Genomic DNA, 18,898 nt, shown 5'->3' with positions numbered 1-18,898 from the left:
TGATTCCATTGTGGATGCTCAGCAGTTCTGTTGTGAATAATTTTGTATTTAAGATGATATGTAATTTATAATAAGAATTGTTACTCTGAATTGAATTTGATCATAAAATGAATGTGTTCTTTTCATTCTTAATCCAAATGAGAAAGATGCTTATAGTATTTTTATAAACAATTGAGTAATCTAGGTGAAAAAACCCAATACTTAAAGTTAACTTCACTACAAGGATAGAGTTTTGTTAGAGCCTGTTTGGCTGTGGGGAATATCTGTCTCTGAAAGGCAATAATCACTGTTGGGAGTAATGACACCAGCTAGCTGGTATAAATGGTTTTCAGCTACTGTTCTTCTGAATAGGACAACGAGGTAGAAAGTAAAATTCTTCTCAATCATTATCTTGAATGGATAGAACTAGAAATCCCAGAGCCTGCATATCTTCTGGCTCGAAGTTTTTACCTCCATGCTTAATCTATGAGCAAAATAAGTGAACATTCCTGAATATATTATGACATGAAGATAATCAAGAGGTTTTTTCTAATTCCTGGTGTTTAAATGTGCACATCAGCAAGTATAAAAGTGTTTAAACATTTAATATTGACAGTGAGAGTGCTGCATGTTTAATATCCTACTTCCCTGTGAATGGACTGTGTGTTTCATTGCTGAGATTCTCGTAACTTTATTTACTGTAACTTAGCTCCATCATAATGAAAGCATGAACCCAAAGATAATATCCTATTCCCTAATTTTGATTTTTATATCCTTTGTAAAAGTCCTGGATATTGCATGCAGGCAGACTGTTGGCCATTTCTGCTGTGGGAATGCTATCCCACTGCATTCTTCACCAAAAACCCCTCACAGCACTTTATGCCTGAGATCAAACCATTCTCTTCTGTGAGGAAAAGCAATAGGAGCATTTCAAAAAGAAGATTTGAATTTTCTGAGACCCAGCATTGTGTGTGGGATGAAGAAGTCCCACTCTTCCAGAGTTCCCGGGGTGAACATCTTCTGATCATCCCTCATTATATGTGAGTTATTACTTTGAGAATGTGAATTCAGTCTCTGCACGTTGGCTATGGCTGCTACTGTGGCATCTTCGAGGTTGGTAATGTCTGCGTGGGCATAGGGGAAGCAGCACCCAGCAGCAGACCTTGGCATTGCTTACAGGGATTTTTAAACACATGCCTGTGAACTCATCTAAGAACTGTCATATAATTATAATGGTAAATTTGTTGCTAACTGAAAACAGAATTTTGTTCAGAGGAGAAGTATCTTGGTGCTTATTTTGAGATATTCTGTATAATTACAGCTCGCAGAATTTTCTTCACCCAATTGCTGTTCACTCCTCTAGAAAGGGTTTTTCAACATTGTGTGTTTTATTACAACCAAAACCAGTTTCTGAGAACTGTTTGCATGAACTTAATTAACAAGCAAAGAATGACATTTTCTGCTCAAATGAAGGCCAAACAGATGAGGACACAAGTGATTACAGTAAAAAAACTGATCTTACTCTGGCAAATTTTAAAAGCAAATCAAAACTTACACATAATTACTTTTGCTGTGAAATACAAGTTAGTGTGGGATTTATGTTACAGATGAAAAGGATATGAGCAAAATAGGCAACTCACTAGAAAATGATCCCACAACAGCATTCTGTCTCATGCCATTGGGAAGAAGCAAACCATAAAGGACAGCTTAATTCCCCCAGCAGAGGCTAGGATGTAAACTGAATTTTGCAATGTGTTGTGCAGAAGAGGACCACCAGTCACAGCTCCTTGGGCAATGCCAATTAACTGTGGCATGTTGCCTCTATAAATCAGGAACCAGCATCTGCCTTGTGCTGTCTTCAACCCCTGTCGTGGGTGGCCTCATTCTTTGTCTCTTCTGTCTTCTGATTCTTGCTTCTAGCTTGCCAATATCTCTGACTGGCAGTCTTTCTGTTTCTGCTCTTCTATTTGCTCCTCCCTTTGACCCCAAATCTACTTCAAGTGGATGAGGGAGAAGCTGCCATCACCAGGAACTTGCTTCAGTGCCACCCGCAGTGAACAAAATATTGTAAGGTCCAAGGAGAGGAGAAAGCATAAAGTGTCTGGATTTTGTATGTTCCCTGGTAAAGTATTATCAAAAGCTGCTTACTGGGGTCAACCTACCACAGGTGGGAAATGCATAAATGTCATTTCATGACTGAGACACACAGTGGTTTAAGTGCATTAGTTAGTGGGGTGAAAGAACTGACACTAATGTCACAGCAAGTCCCACTTTCATGTTTTATTCACCAAGGAGATACCTGATTATATGGTGTATTGGTGTACTTTTCAGCCAAAACATAGCTGAAAAAATGACAGAGTATGGTACATTCAAGAAATTCATTTACCTAGGAAATATGAATTCAGCCAAGTAGAACTCTCCTGATGATATGAACAGGAATGAAAACTGTATGGAAAAAAAAAATGCTTTTATGTTAGCAAACATCTACAAAATTTAGTCATTGGGAAGTGGCTGAGAAAGTTGGAAAAAAAAGTTATAAAGTCTAGGAGGAGAACTTACTGCTAAAATTTTATATTCACATACTTGACAATAGCTACAGTCTGGCCATTGTCTTTGCTGGGAGCTGTGAAAACTGGTGGTGGCAATATGTCTTGGTGACCTGGTAAAGCAAGGAGCTTTAGCATTTTCACTGAGGAGAACAAGCTTGAAAAGAGCAAGGTTTGAAAATAGTAACTTCTCTGCAGAAAAATGTATACCAAGGTTTCACTAAGAAGGTGATGAACACAATTGCCAAATAGTCTTTCTACACCTTCCTGTAACTGGTGCCAAGTAGATGATAATAAGGTAAACAAATAAGTTAAAAACCTCAGTGTGCTGATTAGTATGTGCAGGAGGTCACAGTAGTACAAATAGGGCGTTGACAGGACACTCCATGAAATACATTGCAGGGGAAATGTCATTCCCTGACAGACTAAGAGAAGTCCATCACAAACAAGCAAATGTCTGAGAAATTTGTACCACAAGAAAGAACTGGGATCTTGAAAGAAGATGCCCAATTTATTATTTTTTAATATTGCTATGTTAGTATGTTGAAGTCTTAAAAGTAAGTTTTTGGCCTCCTAGCGCAACACAAATGAGTTTGATCTCCTGCATGACTCTAGGGACTGTACATGGGATACCAGATTGTCAGCTGTGACACTGAATCTCTGATTCAGATATCAGTGGCATGATGTGTTGAATTGAGAAACCTCTTCTGCTAGAAGCAGTAAGTACTCGTGGACCCCCAAACTAAGCTGAAGACTCTTGTCTTAATGTTTGTTCTGCTGCTTGTGGAATGTTGCTGACAGTCTCTCTGACAGTTACTCAGCAGACAGCAGCTTTTCAGGGCTGAAACTGTTAAAGATGTATTTTTGTTTAACATTGTGTTCAGAATGTCCCAGGAGCACCTGTTGGGAGTAGCCATGCTAGAGAGTGTGAGAACAGATCACTGGATCCCAGGCTGATAACCATCTTCTTTGTAGTATTGTGGGGGTTTCGTTGGTTTTGGATTTTTTGGATTTTTTTTTTTTTAAATCTCCTGGAATAGTGCAATTAGTTTTTATATGATGAATTTTTTTTTCCTACTGTAGAAGTACGAAATAAGGCTGCTGGTTTTGTTTGGATTTGATCTTTTTGGGTTCTTGGTTTAATTTTTTTAAAATTTGGATAACAAACCAGATTTGGTTTGGTTCTACTCTGTGAGGATAGGAGAAGATAAAGGGCTACAGAGGAAGAAAAATACAATGTTAACAGGCATATAGGAGTGCATTGCTCCTACAAATAAATTTTGGTGCAGAAACATGCAATGTTCCAAGAGATGAAGTCATAAGGTGAATAGAAACAGACTTGCAACAGTTATTTGGCTACTTTGCATGGGGAGGTTTAATTGATTTGCCAGTGGGATCCCTGAAGTGGTGTCCTCCACATCAATCACGTTTGGTTCAGCCCAGGTTTTAAAAACAGGTTTTGTCTACAAAGTGGGAGCAGCATTAATCTATTTATATAAACCGTTTTCCTCACTAACTTTGCACTAATAGTAGACCCTGTAATTTGGTTACTGAGAGGGATTGACCAGAATATCTAAAATTGCTGTAGACTCCTTTGAGACTTAAAATTAAGGGATATTAGGTGGAAAACATTTTAAGATACAGAGGACTTATAGGCTTCACAGCTTTCCTTTGAGAAGGTCAAAGTTGGGTTTCTCACTGGAGGTATTAGTAATAATTTATTTTTGCAGGTATTATTATAGCTTTTGCTTTTAATGGGTATTTAGAGGCCTGTGGGATGTTGTACATAGTATTTGCATTTTGAGATATCAGTCATGGACTTGCTTCAGGTTATACAAAGCAATAGTTTTGCTCTTCCTAGGCCTAGTATAGATAGCTTTACCTTTCCACCACAGAGAAACGCTACTTTGTACTCCAAACACCTACTGAGTTGTATCTCCGTGTGATGAATTGTACGCATTTTGACATGATCAGTATCTACAATCTTGAAATAAAACTTTTCTAAACAATCAGATAGGGCCATGTCCATGTGGATCTCACTTGGTACATCAGCATCAACCCATCATCTTAATGGGGAGGGTGTGTGCTGTGCATTCTCAGAGGACGTTGCTGAAAGTCCAGTTCTCCATGTCAACTGAAAAGGACAGATCATAGGGGGAGAGAACCGCAAGCTGGGCTGCCTAGAAGCCTGCACACTCCCAGAGGTGCAGAACAGCTACCTGGGTTGCTTTATCTGAATTTCAGGCCCTCAAATCACATTAAAAAAGCTCCAGAAGTTGTTATTGCTGCAGCTTAAACTTCCCAAAGCCAGCCATAATGGATGCTTGGTAGGAGGTGAAAAAACCCACACAGCAGTTGTTAAATTCACCATATGGAAAAGATCCCTTTCACTACAGAAAACTGGCAGTAGGCCCATTCCCTTAACATCAGAGGAAATCCTAGCTGAAAAGGGAAGGTGAGGTTGGAATAAGGCACTCACACTCATTGCCTTGTCCAGGAATGGAATCACTTGGCCCTAGAGAGTGTGGAGCACAGGAGTGGCCATAACTCCTCCATTTCCAGCAACTACTGTGGTGGTTAGAAAGGAAGAGATCTCAGAGCACATGGCTACATTTCCTTTTTCTCTTTGTCATTCACACAAGAAAAAGGGAGGATGAAAAAAGTAAAGAAAAATACTTCCTAGAAAAGAGAAGGAAACAAGCTGCCCCAAAAGAACAGCAGGCACATTGACAACATAGCTCTGCATGTTCCAGGGAAGCTTTTGCTTTTCCCCCTCCTGAGGGTGTTCCCATTGCTCCTGATCCTGGTTCAGCTCTATGTGAGCCAGCAGGATGCGTTTTTTCCATGTTCAGTCCAAGGAGGAATTCAGCAAGAAGTCCAATTTACACAGTGAACAAAACCAAAATCTAGTAACAGAAATGTTGATATGTTGTGTCTTTGGGATCACATTTACTCATAGGGAAGGAAACTTTTTTAGAAAGGCTTTTCCACAACACATAAAATCTGCTTAAGCCTCACATGACCTGAATCTTAATAGAAATGGGTCTGAGCTAAAAAATATAGTGGTGTAAATTTTCATCAACGAGGCTTAGGTGTTAGTTAAAAAAAAAAAAAAAAAAAAGAGAAAATACAGGAAAATTTTCATCTATCATCTTATCTACCAGCACGTTTTGATAGTCATGTTGGCTATAGCAGATTCTGCTTCAGCCTTGAAAAGAAGCAGAGAAGTGGTGTGGAGTCAATGTAAAATCTCTTTTCTGGGAGAGATCTGGGAAACTACAGGGTTAACATCTTTTGTCCTTCTATGCAAATTGGTAAAAGCTGTTCTAAAAAATAGAACTAGTAGAAAGAAAAACAAAAGAGTGAAGAGCTCCCTTTGTAGTATGTTATGCCTTAAAAAAGAAGTTCTTTGAGGACATCAAGAGAAATTCAGATGATAAAAGTGAGCTTGGGTTTCCAGAAGTATTTGGTAGGGACCTTCACTGAGGAATTTGAAAGAAATTAAGTTATTTTGAAATATATTTGAAATATTTGAAAGAAATTAAGATTAGAGGAAGAAACCTACATAAACAAATAACCAGTTAAACATGGGAAACAATATTAAGGAATAAATAGTCAAATTTCACAATGGATAGAGAGCTGCAAGAAAATTCTTTAGGGATCTCTACTGTGTTCTGTGCTATTCAAAATGTTTATTAACAATCTGGAAAAGAGAGAAAATTTTAAGAATGTAAACTTTGCTGATAATAGTATATTATGTTGGGAGATAAAGATGAGAGCTGACATAAAGCTTTATGAAGAATCTTGCATTACTGATTGACTCACCAATAAACTGCCAGGGGAAAAAAATGAAAGTAGTATGCAGATGGAATAAACCAATGATAAATATGTACAGTGAGTGATTTTAAGCTAACTATGCTAGGATTACAGTAAGAAAGCACTATGAAAATCTCAGCTTAATGCTGAATAACATTGAAATAAAGCTTATCAAACACAGAATTTCTAGGAAAGGAAGAAAACAAAGCAAAACCCATCACTATGTCAGCATGTTGATTCTTTTTTTCCCTTCACATTTCGAATACACTTTGTGGTTCACATCTTGCTGGGCTGGAACCAGAAGGGTGATAGGTGGAAATGAGTGATAGGAGATTCTTCACCACATGGCTCAGCAGCTGTGGAGCTCATACTCGTGGGGCATTGCCAGTCCCAGAGGTGCATACAGGCTGAGAAAAACCCACTGGAAAAACTATCTGAAAGCATCACCTCTGACTCAGGGAATTCCTGTGCCACAGAGTTCTTAAAAGCTGGGCAAGCTTTTTAGGGAAATACTACTGTGAGCTTGCCCTAGGGAGCTGCTGCTGGTGCATGTGGGAGAAGGGGCACTGAGCTGTGTAAGCCATTCCTGGGATTTGCACTGTCCCTGCACAAAGAGGAGCTCGTAGGTTTGCACCCAGGATCAGAAGCTCTCTGTGCCTCCCAGTCCTGTCTCAACCTTTGGACCATTGTTCCTGTGTTACATTTTGACAACCTGATTAGCATGTAACTACATTACTTGAACTGAAGCTGAGATATAGATATATTTTGTACTAGTCTGAAATGATGTGCTAAGGGGTTTGTAATTCAAATGCTACTTTCAATTTACTAAGATTTGCTGCATTTCCAGAGGTCACCTCAGACAATCCCACATACAGTAATACAAGAAAATGTGCTAAAAATTTACCCACAGACAGTATTGGATCATGCATGTTCAAATGACCATGAAGTACACGTCATAATGTTTGATCCCAGCTGCACAATATTTATACAGCGTTGGTTTTTTTTACTCTAAATTTTTTGAAAATATTATTAATCTGGCAAAGAAGTGTAAGCACATACTCTGGCCATCAATTTGAGGGAATTTTATTTTAGGAAAGCACGTATCTGTTGCTGGAAACCGCAATCTGTAACTGAAAATAGGACCACATATTAAGTTCAGTGAGATTTTTACAGTCAATTTAGGATTCAGATGTACATGTTTGTGATAACAAATTAGGATTTTGGGGAAAAATGGGAGAAGGTCTTTTTTGTTTTGCACTTGGAAACTAGTGCTTTGTTGAGAAACTTTGTTGAAAACTAGTTTAGTGCAGAACTGTACTTTCTTCCTAGACATGTTATAAAGTCATGACTTGTTTTGTTTGTTTTGCTGTTACGGATAAGGTTTGAAAAATAGCGAGTAGTTCAATAAGGCAGAAGACTATTTGGACATATGCTAAGAATATACTTTTGATTTAAAAAGGTGATTTATTGATCTCTGGAAAAAAATATAAAATTCACAGGTCTGTGTGGACTATGAACACATCTTTAAAACTTTAGCCTTGGGGTAAGAAGTAGGGGAAAATTAAAGCAGTTTCTGAAATACTTCACCAACCATCTCCTGGAAAATGAACCAATCTGTTTGATTATTGGAAAAGACAAACTCCTTAATGGCTAGCATCAGCTGAAGCTGCTTCAGGATGTGCTTTGGCAGTTGCTGCTAAAAATTCTTTTCTGCAGAGATATGTGAGCGGTCATTAAGTAGGAGTATTGACAAAGGAAATGCCCCAAACATAAAGACAGTATGATTAAAAAGATATTTCTGGAATGTAATTCTGCTGACAGTGACATGAAGAGTTGCATATTTCTGTTCATCTTATTAAAGTGTGAACATGCAGACTATTAGTTAGAGGGAAAACACAATCTCTTAAAAATCCCAACTGTTTTATCAGTTTGTGAGTTACTGTGTGTACAATGAAGTGCTTTAAAATGACCTGTGTGATCTGGTTGAGTATCAGGACTGTAGATTGTAGAAATGTCCTCCATAAACTGCAACAAAGGAAATGGTATCATGTGTTAAACCCCCTGTATGCTCAGATATCCATTTCGCCCCCCCAATCTGTGCTTAAAATAGCAATAACAACCTTGGTGCAGGGCATTTCCTGGCGATTAGTAACTGGCCAGGGTTAATGGCCCTCAGCAGTGCCTCAGGCCATCAACTCCTCCCAGCCAGTCATTACTCCCTGGGAAATGCCCCTTTTTGGGTAGTTATTGTTTTAATATTAAGATGTAGATGCCATTGGATGGAGATAAAATGACCTTATGGCAATTTTACAAAATATATGTTAAAAAAAATAAAGGCAAAATTTCAAAGTTGTTAAGAGTCAAAAACCCATCAAAATAAAAATCTAAAGTTTGTAAAAATGCTAAATTCTGCTAGTCTGATTACCTGTGCTAAATACATATCCCCTAAATACGTCTTCCTAATTTCCATTTCATGTTTGTCATAGGCAATTGGCTAAATTATAGAATTTGATCTTTTAAAACGCTCAGTACCTTTGACATTTATTTTATTGTCTGTGATACGGTTTTAGTCTTTTATGAAGCACTGAGTGTATGTGATTTAGATAATTCCGCTTTTTCATCTTTCATATTACAGTATTTGTATTACAATAATAATAGGAAAGCAAATGTGTACCTGATCAAAGTAGTAAGTGTATGCTGTTCCTGTAGCCCATATTCTGTAAATTCTGTGGTGTGGTTTACATTTTAGGCATTCTGCTAGAGCTCTAATGAAGAAAAATATGAAGGCTAGGTCTATATTTAAAAGGCTTGCTCACATACTTATGTAGGCTAGGAATACTAAAAATAAAATGGCATCTAGCTGCTGTCCTGGCAGAACCCAGTGTAGATGCAGTTCTACCACCAAACTGTTTATTTTTGTTCAGAAGCAAGCGCGGCGTTTGCGGCTCTGAACTGTGCCGGTAGTAGGAGAGCTGGCTCTCTGCAGACATGTTCTAGCTCAGACAAGAAAGGCAGAGGCACATGCTTGAATCTATCACAATTAGAGCCAGCTCTTCAGTGTGATTGACAGCAGCTGGACTATATCCCAGCCTCCTGTGCTTTCTGGGGAGGGGGGCTAGGGAAAGATCTCAAATTCTGAGCGAAATGTGGGAATAAAGTGTTCCAAGATGTTTTTTCTTTTCTTTATCTACCAAGAGGAACATGTAGATTAGCAGAATTCTTAGTGGGCTCTGAACTTATCTTATTCTACACCCTCAATACTGCTGGTAGCTTCTAAACTTTTTATGCATACTGTGTTTAAGAAATATGACCATAAACTTTTACATAGTCTTCGTTACTAAACTTCTCATATCTGTCACAATTCTATATCCTAGATCTCAACTCACTCTGTTTTATTTTTGTAATTATTTTGTTTGGTTGGTTTGGGTTTTTTGTTTAGCTTTGTGGGGGTTGTCTGTTTGTTTGTGTTTTGTGTTTTGTTTTTTGGGGGTTTTTTTGGTTTTTTTTTTTTTGTGGTGGGGTTTTTTGTTTTTTTGTTTGTTTGTTTGTTTGTTTGTTTTGTTGTTGTTGTTGTTCTAATGAACTATGCTTAAAGGAGCAACTGCTAAACATGCAAAATGAGGTGGCCAGCAGGATCCAAAAAGCAATCTCGTTCTCTCCATACAGTCTTAGTCTAATACAGTTGTATGAACACAGACATGGCAACCAATTACCATGGGATAGCAAATTGCAGTGTGTCAGTGTGGTAACTACCCCTGTTGGGAACTTGCAGCAAATACAGCCTGATTCAACTTCATATGAATTTCTTCAATTTTGGACATAGCAAACCAGCCTTACCTCCTATTTTATGGGGTTTGAAAGAGCACTAGAGCAGCCACTGGCTGCAGGTGTGCCCAGGGTAGGTAACTCATAAATCAGCAGTAACCTGCTTGTGTGTTGAAACCTTGTATGCAGAGCTAGGGGAGATGGTCTTTTGAGTGTTGAAGGAAGTGTGTGTCTTTTGAGTGTTGAAGGAAGTAGTAAGAACTTATTTACTGAACACTTAAACTCAAATAAATATTTTAAAGGATGGTTTATAGGAGACTTAAGTACATCCTTTGTTGTGAGCCATGTAGGTTAAATGCAATCTAAGAAACCAACAGAGTGATTTTCTCTCCTGTTTCCTGCCACTACACTTTCCAGTCGCACAAATCTCAGGAAGAATGCTTTTTCACTGGTTATTTTTACATCTTTCTCACATTTTTAAGTGCAGGGTTCCTAATCTATTTAAAATTTAATTTTCTTTTACTTCTTTTTATGTTAAATATTTTTTTATAAAATTGTAGTTACATTGATTTTTCTGTCTATACATAAGGATGTAATTTAAGTCTTTTTTAAGTCTTATGTTTGGAAAAAATATCATGAAGCTCTATTCCTAAATTTCAGGGCAGCATTTATAAAAATCTGCTTCACTTTTCTTGCGGTGTAATATGATATGATAGACTTATTCTTAGCTATGCCATTCTTGGCCACCTAGACATTTATGCTCTCTCTCTATAACTGTATTAAAATCTGAATATGCTTGCAGAATGTTTCATTTAACTTATATATGGCTCAGATGAGAGTATCTAAAGATTGTGGGATTTTATAGGTACCCCAATTGTTACCTGTGTGCAGTGTGTGCATCTTAAAGCAAAGGGTGAGCATTAAAAATGTATGTGTGTTATATTTGCATTCTCTCAATGTCTCTCTCAGCACACCTCTGGTTCCTAGTAGGACTTTTGCCTTTGATTCTGCCAAAGGCATCCACGCTTCACATGATTTATTTTCGATTTATCTTTTTGGCAACACACATACTCACAGCTGGGACATTGATAAAAATCTCACCAACATTAGGTCTTTCATTTGAATGATCATTTGAATGAGGCTATAAGGCTGTAGAAATTTCAATGCATTTTAACCTTAAAATATCCAATCACATAGCAGTACGCTGAACAAGTTAGGTAACAATTTTATTAAACTTCCAGATATGCAGTGAAATAGTAGGGCCTCTTTCACTTTCTCAGCATCTTCACATGAGCTTCCCTAAAATATGAAGAGGTGGGTCGAACTGGCACTTGAGGAGGAAAGATTAGTCAGAAGGTAACTGCCAACTTAGAGCCCTTTATTTTGTATCTTCTTTGCTGATGGAGTGTAGCCAAAAAACTACTTGGGTCATCAGACATAACAGCTAGCTACTTAAGTAAATTCTTCTGTCTGCATAGGAAAAAAAAGCTACCCACTCATGAGATTTTTCTGATCATACCACAGATGGGAGCACTGCAGACCTGCCATCAGGAGGTTCAGTGCATAGTGGCACTGTTGTTCCCTGAATTTTTGGCCTGGCTGGGAAATACCAGGGAATGATAGGAAATATATATGAATAGATCAACAGAAAACACAGATTTTCATCTTCACTTCTTGAAAAGTTTTGCGCCTGACAGAAAGTAGAGTTTCTGTCTTTGATAATGGACTACTTTATTATAATTTTCACTATAGAAATATTTATACATTAAACATTTTTTTTCCAAATGAAGGGTTCTGGTGGGGTTGGATCCCACTGGTGTTGCTTTGACCATTGAAAAGATAGCATGCTTTTAGCCCTGTGAACATTTGCAGATTGTCTCTGATCATGAGGTGAGCCTGCCCGTTGATCAGGCAGGTGTGGGACTGTGAAGAAGCTCTCCTCTTTGTGAAGTTGCATAGCTAGACTGATACCTAGGGAAATAGTATTTTTATACTATTTTTATATAGTATTTAAATACAAATAATATTTAGGGACTGATAGGTCTCCCTCATTAAGCTGGCATTTAAAGCCATCAGATAACATCCTGAAGATGGGACAAGCCTTATAGCCTGTTCCTACACATCTTCTTAACTACCACACCCCCACCTCTCAGAAAAGCCTAACTGAATTTTTCTGCAAAACTCAGGTAAATTATCACTAATTTTCAGTATATCACTAGGAGGATAATGGTGCACAGAGAGAGAGAGTGGGTGAGTTGTGGAGGATGCAACCTGGCTGACAAAATCGTGTAGTCCTTCCAAGCATCCCTCTGGCACCGGCAATGTCACATGATGAAGTAGATCACAGGGCTCTGAAGTGTAAAAAGGGAGGGGTTTTCCTCTCTGCTCTCTAAGTCACAATTTTCTTCTCTCCTAGCACTGATACTGCTAGCTTTCTTGAGATTTCAAAACCCAAGGAAGTGAATTAAAAGAAGCCCTGGGGGGTGATGGAACAAGAGAAGAGATAGGATGGACTTCTCAGAGATGCAAAGAGACAGATTTGACCTGGGGAATTGCTAGCTGACGGAGTGCAGGGGTTAGGAAACTGTGACAAAGTTATTAATTCTGTATTTTGTCTCTTTATATTTTCTGCTGAATTTGTTTTCTAATAAGTTAAGCAGCTTTGCTGCTGAGTAATTGGGGAAATATATCTGTATATATCTAGAGGCAGCCAAGGTCTAGAGGGGATCTTAGGGTTCCTTTCAGTCAACAGCTGCTCATTCCCTCTGTGGGAGCAGCCTACATGCCTGAACATCTTTGTCTCCAGTTGGCTTCCCCTCTCAGAGGGGCACCCTGCAGAGAGTTGCCTGTGCTATTGTGAAAATAAAGAGCAACAATTAGTGAGGTGCTCAAAGAACTGTGGTTAAAAGGGCTTTGTGTATCTGGGCAGAGAATTTGATAAGAGAAAAATTTCTAAAGGTGGAGGAAAAAATTCACATATTTGTGCAGCCTTTTGCCAGCCTTGTTTTTCTTATGTGGTCTTGAGAATCAATAATGTGTCAGCACCCTGGTGAAAAGCTTTTGCTACAGGTCATAGCATGTGTCTGAAATATCATAGAATTAGATATATCCCTTTTCTCTTAGCTTCTCCAATAATGTATTGGCCTCCTCTGCTTTCTCTTTATATTAAATCGGTGTGGAAAGCACAGAAATACAGCAGGGGCTTACCAATTCCACAGGGGCTTGCAGGCATTGTTAGAAAGAAACAGTGCCAAAAAATTAGTATCTGTCTTCACTCTTCTTTTGGATTCAGCCTTTATTTCCATGTACTCATATATTTGTTTTCACTCATTATCAAAGAGACTAAAGGTTGAACTAGGATAGGTTTCCTATGAAAAATAAAATCCCAGAGATTCTATCAAATTTCCAGGGAAGTCTTTAGCCACATAGGTAATTTTCAATGTAATTTGAAGGGTTTATCTGAAGTACTGAAATTTTCAACAGTCTGTCATAAAATGGACATACTTCTTCTAGTCATGTTAAATATTTGAGCTTCCCTGAAGTGCTCTATACAGGTGCTATATTCTCTTTCATTGTACATAGGCTTTGGGGAACTCTTATTCCATGGTTCCCTTTTCAGTGTTCAGAAGTTGCCACATCTTAATTAGAGTGCCCTGAGTCATGAGGGATGCATCAGATATTTTTTTTCTTGACCATTCACCTTTTTTCAGTTGCATTGCGAATTAGCAGCACTCTCATTAGGTCACATTTCATTTTCATTTATGCACATTTCCATGTCTGTGATGTGTGCCTGTACATTTCTGTGTAAGCAGGGCCAAGGTAGCTCCTCTGCTGCCCTGGTAGTGCTGACACTGAGTCTGAAATGGTAGAGGGGCACTTACAAAACCAAGCAGATCCCTTGTTTTTCTGCAGGTAAAATGCAACCTGATTAACTTTCTGCTCCCATCAAAGACACAAGTTGTGTTATTTTGCAAAGAAAAAGGTTTGTTCATAGCCTTTGGGTTTTGTTTGTCTGAGGGTGTTAGAACCTAACAACTCTAGGCCTGATTTTGAAGTTGTAGCCCAGTGTACTCACTGAAATCCATCAAATAATCTCATTAAATAGGTGGATTTCATTGATAGAAGCAGAGTCATCATATGAAAATGACTACCTTTAAAAATAAGCATCTCCATTTAGCCTGGGATTAGAATCTATGGTGTTTTCTGCTCATGCTGACTTTTTTATGTAATACATAGAGCGAATCATAGCATTTTCAAACTTTTATCATCATCTCTCTAGACTTAGTTGTGTGCTGATAATGTTTGGCCTATTTTTGTGTTGCTCTGTTGTATCTAATTTCCCCTTCCTTTAAAAAACAAATGGAAGCTCTCACTATAAAGTATCAAGGCACAGAAAGTGCTTTATTCCGAAGGTATGCTACAGCTGAATAATAAACATACTAACATCCCCTACTTGTCTCATTTTCATATACTCAAACATATGTATTTTAAGTGCAAGTGAAGGAGGAAAACAATGAATGGTTAGAGATTGTTAAATTATTTACTGGAGAGTAAATTCCCTGAAAAAAGAAGAGAGAAGAGGAGCAGAATTGCAGGTCAGCAGTGTCAAGACATTCTGCATTGCTTGTCTTTATCATCATGCAGAATCTTTTTATTAACACAGTGCAGAAAGAATAGATTTATGGACTGAAGGTACAATGTTTCATATGTCCATATCCATCTAGATTGACAGTTCCTACCAACATGAATTTCCCAGGAGAGACAGTGTTACTAGTGTCAGTGGATGGCATCATTTACTTCAGTGTTCCATTATTAAATTGATAACAAGATAATTCCTCTGCTTCTCAGAGACATGACAGGTTTTACAATTGTTAACTTTCTTATTGCATGGGATTTGATGTTCTAGGTAGGTTTTAATAAGAAGCTTATTTTTATTTCAGTTCTGCAACAAATCAAAATTTACAAGAATGTACAGGAAAGGAGAAACCAGGCTGAGTGTACCAGGCATCAAAATCAGGCTGGTTTCCAGAGGGTTTTTTTTATAGCAGCAAATGTTTGTGCTCTTGTTGTTTTTCAGTACTGCACATTTGAGTGTATTTGTGCAGTACAGAATGTTTGCTGTGCTTGTTCTCTTGTCTTGTGCAGTGGGTGTTAAAAGTGTTCTGTACATTGTAAATCTTGCTCCGTTTTTTTGAGGGGGATCATTTCATCAGCCAGTGACCATTTTGAAAAGCAGAGGGTGGCCAGAGGTGGCACTGGATAGCACAAAGCCTCCAAGAACTTTTCTGCTGGCTCAATGTGGCACAGCTGGGACTCATCCTGGACCTGATGCTGTGTAAGAGGCAGGTTTAGAGAGCAAGGCTGTTGGTGTGAGTCTTCAGAAGTGGAACATCTTGAGTGGAACAACCCAAAAATCCTGTGTTGCTGTTGTTACTCCCTCACTGCCAGCTCTTTGCTGTTGATACTGCATCTATGGACATGATGAGAACTGCCCTCAAGTCTCGTGCAGCTATAAGAAGGTACAGGCAGAGAAGAGCAAGCAGAAATTTTGGCTGGATTTCCTGAAGTGCACAGAGATTATGCACAGGCCTGGAAGAGGAGATTCAGAACAGATATAGGCTCTGGCCAGTGTGTGTGATGACCAAAATAAATATGGTTATCACAGGCATGAGGATAGAGGATTGTGATTTCATTCTGTATGTTGAGAATTTTTCTTAAATTTGCAGGAATTGACAGTGTTCACATTTAAATCCAGACAGCTGAGACTTTTATTTCAGGCTGTTTGAGTATACTGAAACTCCCTTACTCCCTGCAGAGCAGTACTGGACAAATGGTAATTGTCAATGTAGAATTTTACTGCTCTCTGGCTTGAAATAGATGTGGCCCAAACTAGACCCAGTTGTTGTTTTTTTTTTCCTCCTTCTTTTTGTTTTGCAACCTCTTGCAGTGAATTCTGTGTGCTAAGAAAGAAAGATCACTTGAAAACATACACAGTGGCAAACCTCATCATTATTTCTTTTCATTCTATTGCATTCATGAGACATCCACATAGAGATAATGGATGAGAAAAAAAACATTCACAAGGGAAATAGATTCTAGTTTAAGTTTCCAGGGGATTATTATAAACAGGGAGAAAAATATTTTAAGGATTATGAGAAGTACCTTGTCAGTGTTCTTTTAAGTAGAACAGCTACTAATGCATTAGTCACAGAATTGTGTGAAATGTAACTTTTTACTGCTTTAGCTACAGTATATTCATCTTATAATGGTGTCCTAACTGGTACATTACATACCCTCCCTTTCCCACCTCCCTTCCCTCCAACAAAAAGCAAGTTTTATTGAGGACCTCTTTGTTCCATGAATGATCAGGAAAACGCTGAACACAGAGCAGTGTGTGGTGTTGCCAAGGTGCATCTGTCCCTTCATAGGCATTTGGAGAAATTGTCAGTCACGTAGTGTGGGGTGAAAAGCCCTTGTCTGGTGACATGTGTCACAGGGATGGTCAGGCAGGGACAGAGTCCACAGGGCTGCTGTGTGGGGCGGGGCAGCAGCATCTCCCACCACAGGCAAAACAGCAGCTTGGATGGAGGAGAAGGGGGAACAGCATCCACCAGCGATGATTGTGGTCTGGAATAAGGAATGGGCCGGGGGTCCCACTGTGCCTCAATCATGCACAGTTTGCAGGCAGCCCACACTCGAGCTATGACAAAGCTGCAATTTAGTCAACTCTCATTTACCACTTACCACACTTTAGCAGCAGCTTCATTGTAAGATCTGTCAGGAGTCTACTTTTGTAAGCTGGGAAGCGTGTGCAGCCTCACACTTGTGGCTCAAACCACTGTAATTAAGCTCACGTCAGGTTGCCACTGAAAATTTGAGGAATCAAAAGGAAGGATGTGCTCTCTGCAGATGCTCCTGGGCTGGGCCACGTGCTGGACTTCCATGAGATAGCAGCTGTTTGGGGCTGTTAAATTTGCAGGGGTGGTAATGTGGTACATGGCATTGCAGGCACTGAAAATATGAGTGAGAAGAGACATAGAAGCTGAAATGTGATACAGTTCTCATTTATTACTTTCCAATATAACCTCTGCCTGTTATCACTTGTAATTCTTACTTTGTTCTTGCTATTCTCTTTTAGGTAGTGATAATAGTCTATATTTTCTTTATAAATTTCCGTGTGTGATTTTAGGAGTAGATCCAAACCTCAGGCATCACCGATAGTTCCCTAAATGTTCACACATGACAGTGGTAGTTTCTTTTTCTTGGGCACTGAATCCAAATGAAGAGACTGTAAAGGTGTTTTGGGGAAGAGCTGTCACCTGAGACAGGACAGTTTTGTTAGCACAGAGTGCTGGGGATATTATTTTACCTAGGAAATAAGTTTTTTTCAAGTTATAAGAGAACACTGAGGGGGGAAAAAACATAAAATAATCCCTACTATTTTTAAATTTTGGTTATTCCCTCTGAGATCATGGCTTTCCTGTGAACAGTCATGGCAAAAATGTAATTTTTGTTTTCAGTTATTTTTGTTATTATAAACCACTGCTTCTGTCAAAAAGTATGGGCTTAATTTTAAATATGAATCCTAAAACTTATCAATATTAAATAAACATGTTGTCTTAATTAACAGCTCTTGGAAACATCACAGATCATGTTCCTCCTCTTTTGTACACTCCCAGCAGAATTTTCAAATTTCATTAGTAACACTTGATGTAACCTAACTCAACTACTTATGAATCTAGTCAGCTGCCCTTGTTGTCTTACAACTTTCCCCAATGAAAAAATTGGTTTGTTTTAAAGCTCAGTTGTGCAGATTTCTGATGTACTTTGGATTGTGAATGCAACTGTGAAAATCCTTATCATGTTGTCAGTGTCTGAGCTGCTGGGTTGTTTTTTTGCTTTAGTTGGTTTATAAAAAGCATGAATTTGACAAGATACTGTTTCTAGATAAATTCCAGTTGCTTTAAATTTTTCTATATAATTTCTTAGACAGATTTGTCACAATTTTTGCTTTTAAAAAATTGAAGTCCTTTAAAAGATATTTCTGTTTATTTTCAGAGCCCTCAATTTATCTTGAATATTCAAATAGGAGACAGAGCAGATTTTGTTTCATTAACATTTGACTGATACAGCTATATAAGATTTTTCCCTATTTAAAAAATTATGGTATAGGAGAGAGACTCTTTTTCCCTGTCAGAGGGGAATAAAAGCATGGGCAGTAATGATTGTGTGTGCTTAATGAAGAGTTTGGTCTTACATTTATGCCAGAGGTGAGCACAAATGGGCACCTGCAGGCAAGGCAGGCACTTCATCAAACTCTTCCCTTCTCACCAGACTGCCATCCTGCAGACAGGCCAGGAGGGTGGGTGGGTGGATGGGCAGTCTGCAGGTAGGTGGGTTCACTGTAGAGACTCATCAGAGAAAAACAATGGAAATAATGATGATGATACATGGTATTTCCTTTTAAATTAATGTGTTTGGAATGTGTTTTGTTTTAAATTATTAGAATGTAACCTCACCATGTCCAATTTTCTCTATACCTGCCTTACTTTTCAAAGTGTGTTTCCCTCCCTTCTGAAGATACTAAATATCTCCTCCTTCTCATGCACATAATTTGGGAGTTTACAGTTTCCAGCAATTGTGTGTGTTGGACAATTTTTCTACACCACGCTTTTCAGTATTTGTTTGAAATGAATGAGTCATTAACCCTCAGCATTATGGGAAAGTTCAAGAGAAGTGTTAAAATGAGGGGGTGGCAGATTCAGCCAACCCTAGTTATTAATGAGACAGTA

General features: G+C 38.4%; 1 protein-coding gene across 3 annotated transcripts in view; it reads left to right on the top strand.

Moving 5' to 3' along the window:
* The window catches only part of DPYD (dihydropyrimidine dehydrogenase), a 332,297-nt gene that overhangs the window by 204,501 nt on the left and 108,898 nt on the right, over positions 1–18,898 (top strand). The window lies entirely within an intron of this gene.

This window comes from Molothrus aeneus, chromosome 9 (genome assembly GCF_037042795.1).
Source record: "Molothrus aeneus isolate 106 chromosome 9, BPBGC_Maene_1.0, whole genome shotgun sequence".
In the NCBI taxonomy this organism is placed as follows: Eukaryota; Metazoa; Chordata; class Aves; order Passeriformes; family Icteridae; genus Molothrus; species Molothrus aeneus.
This window is presented reverse-complemented; position numbering and strand designations above follow the sequence as displayed.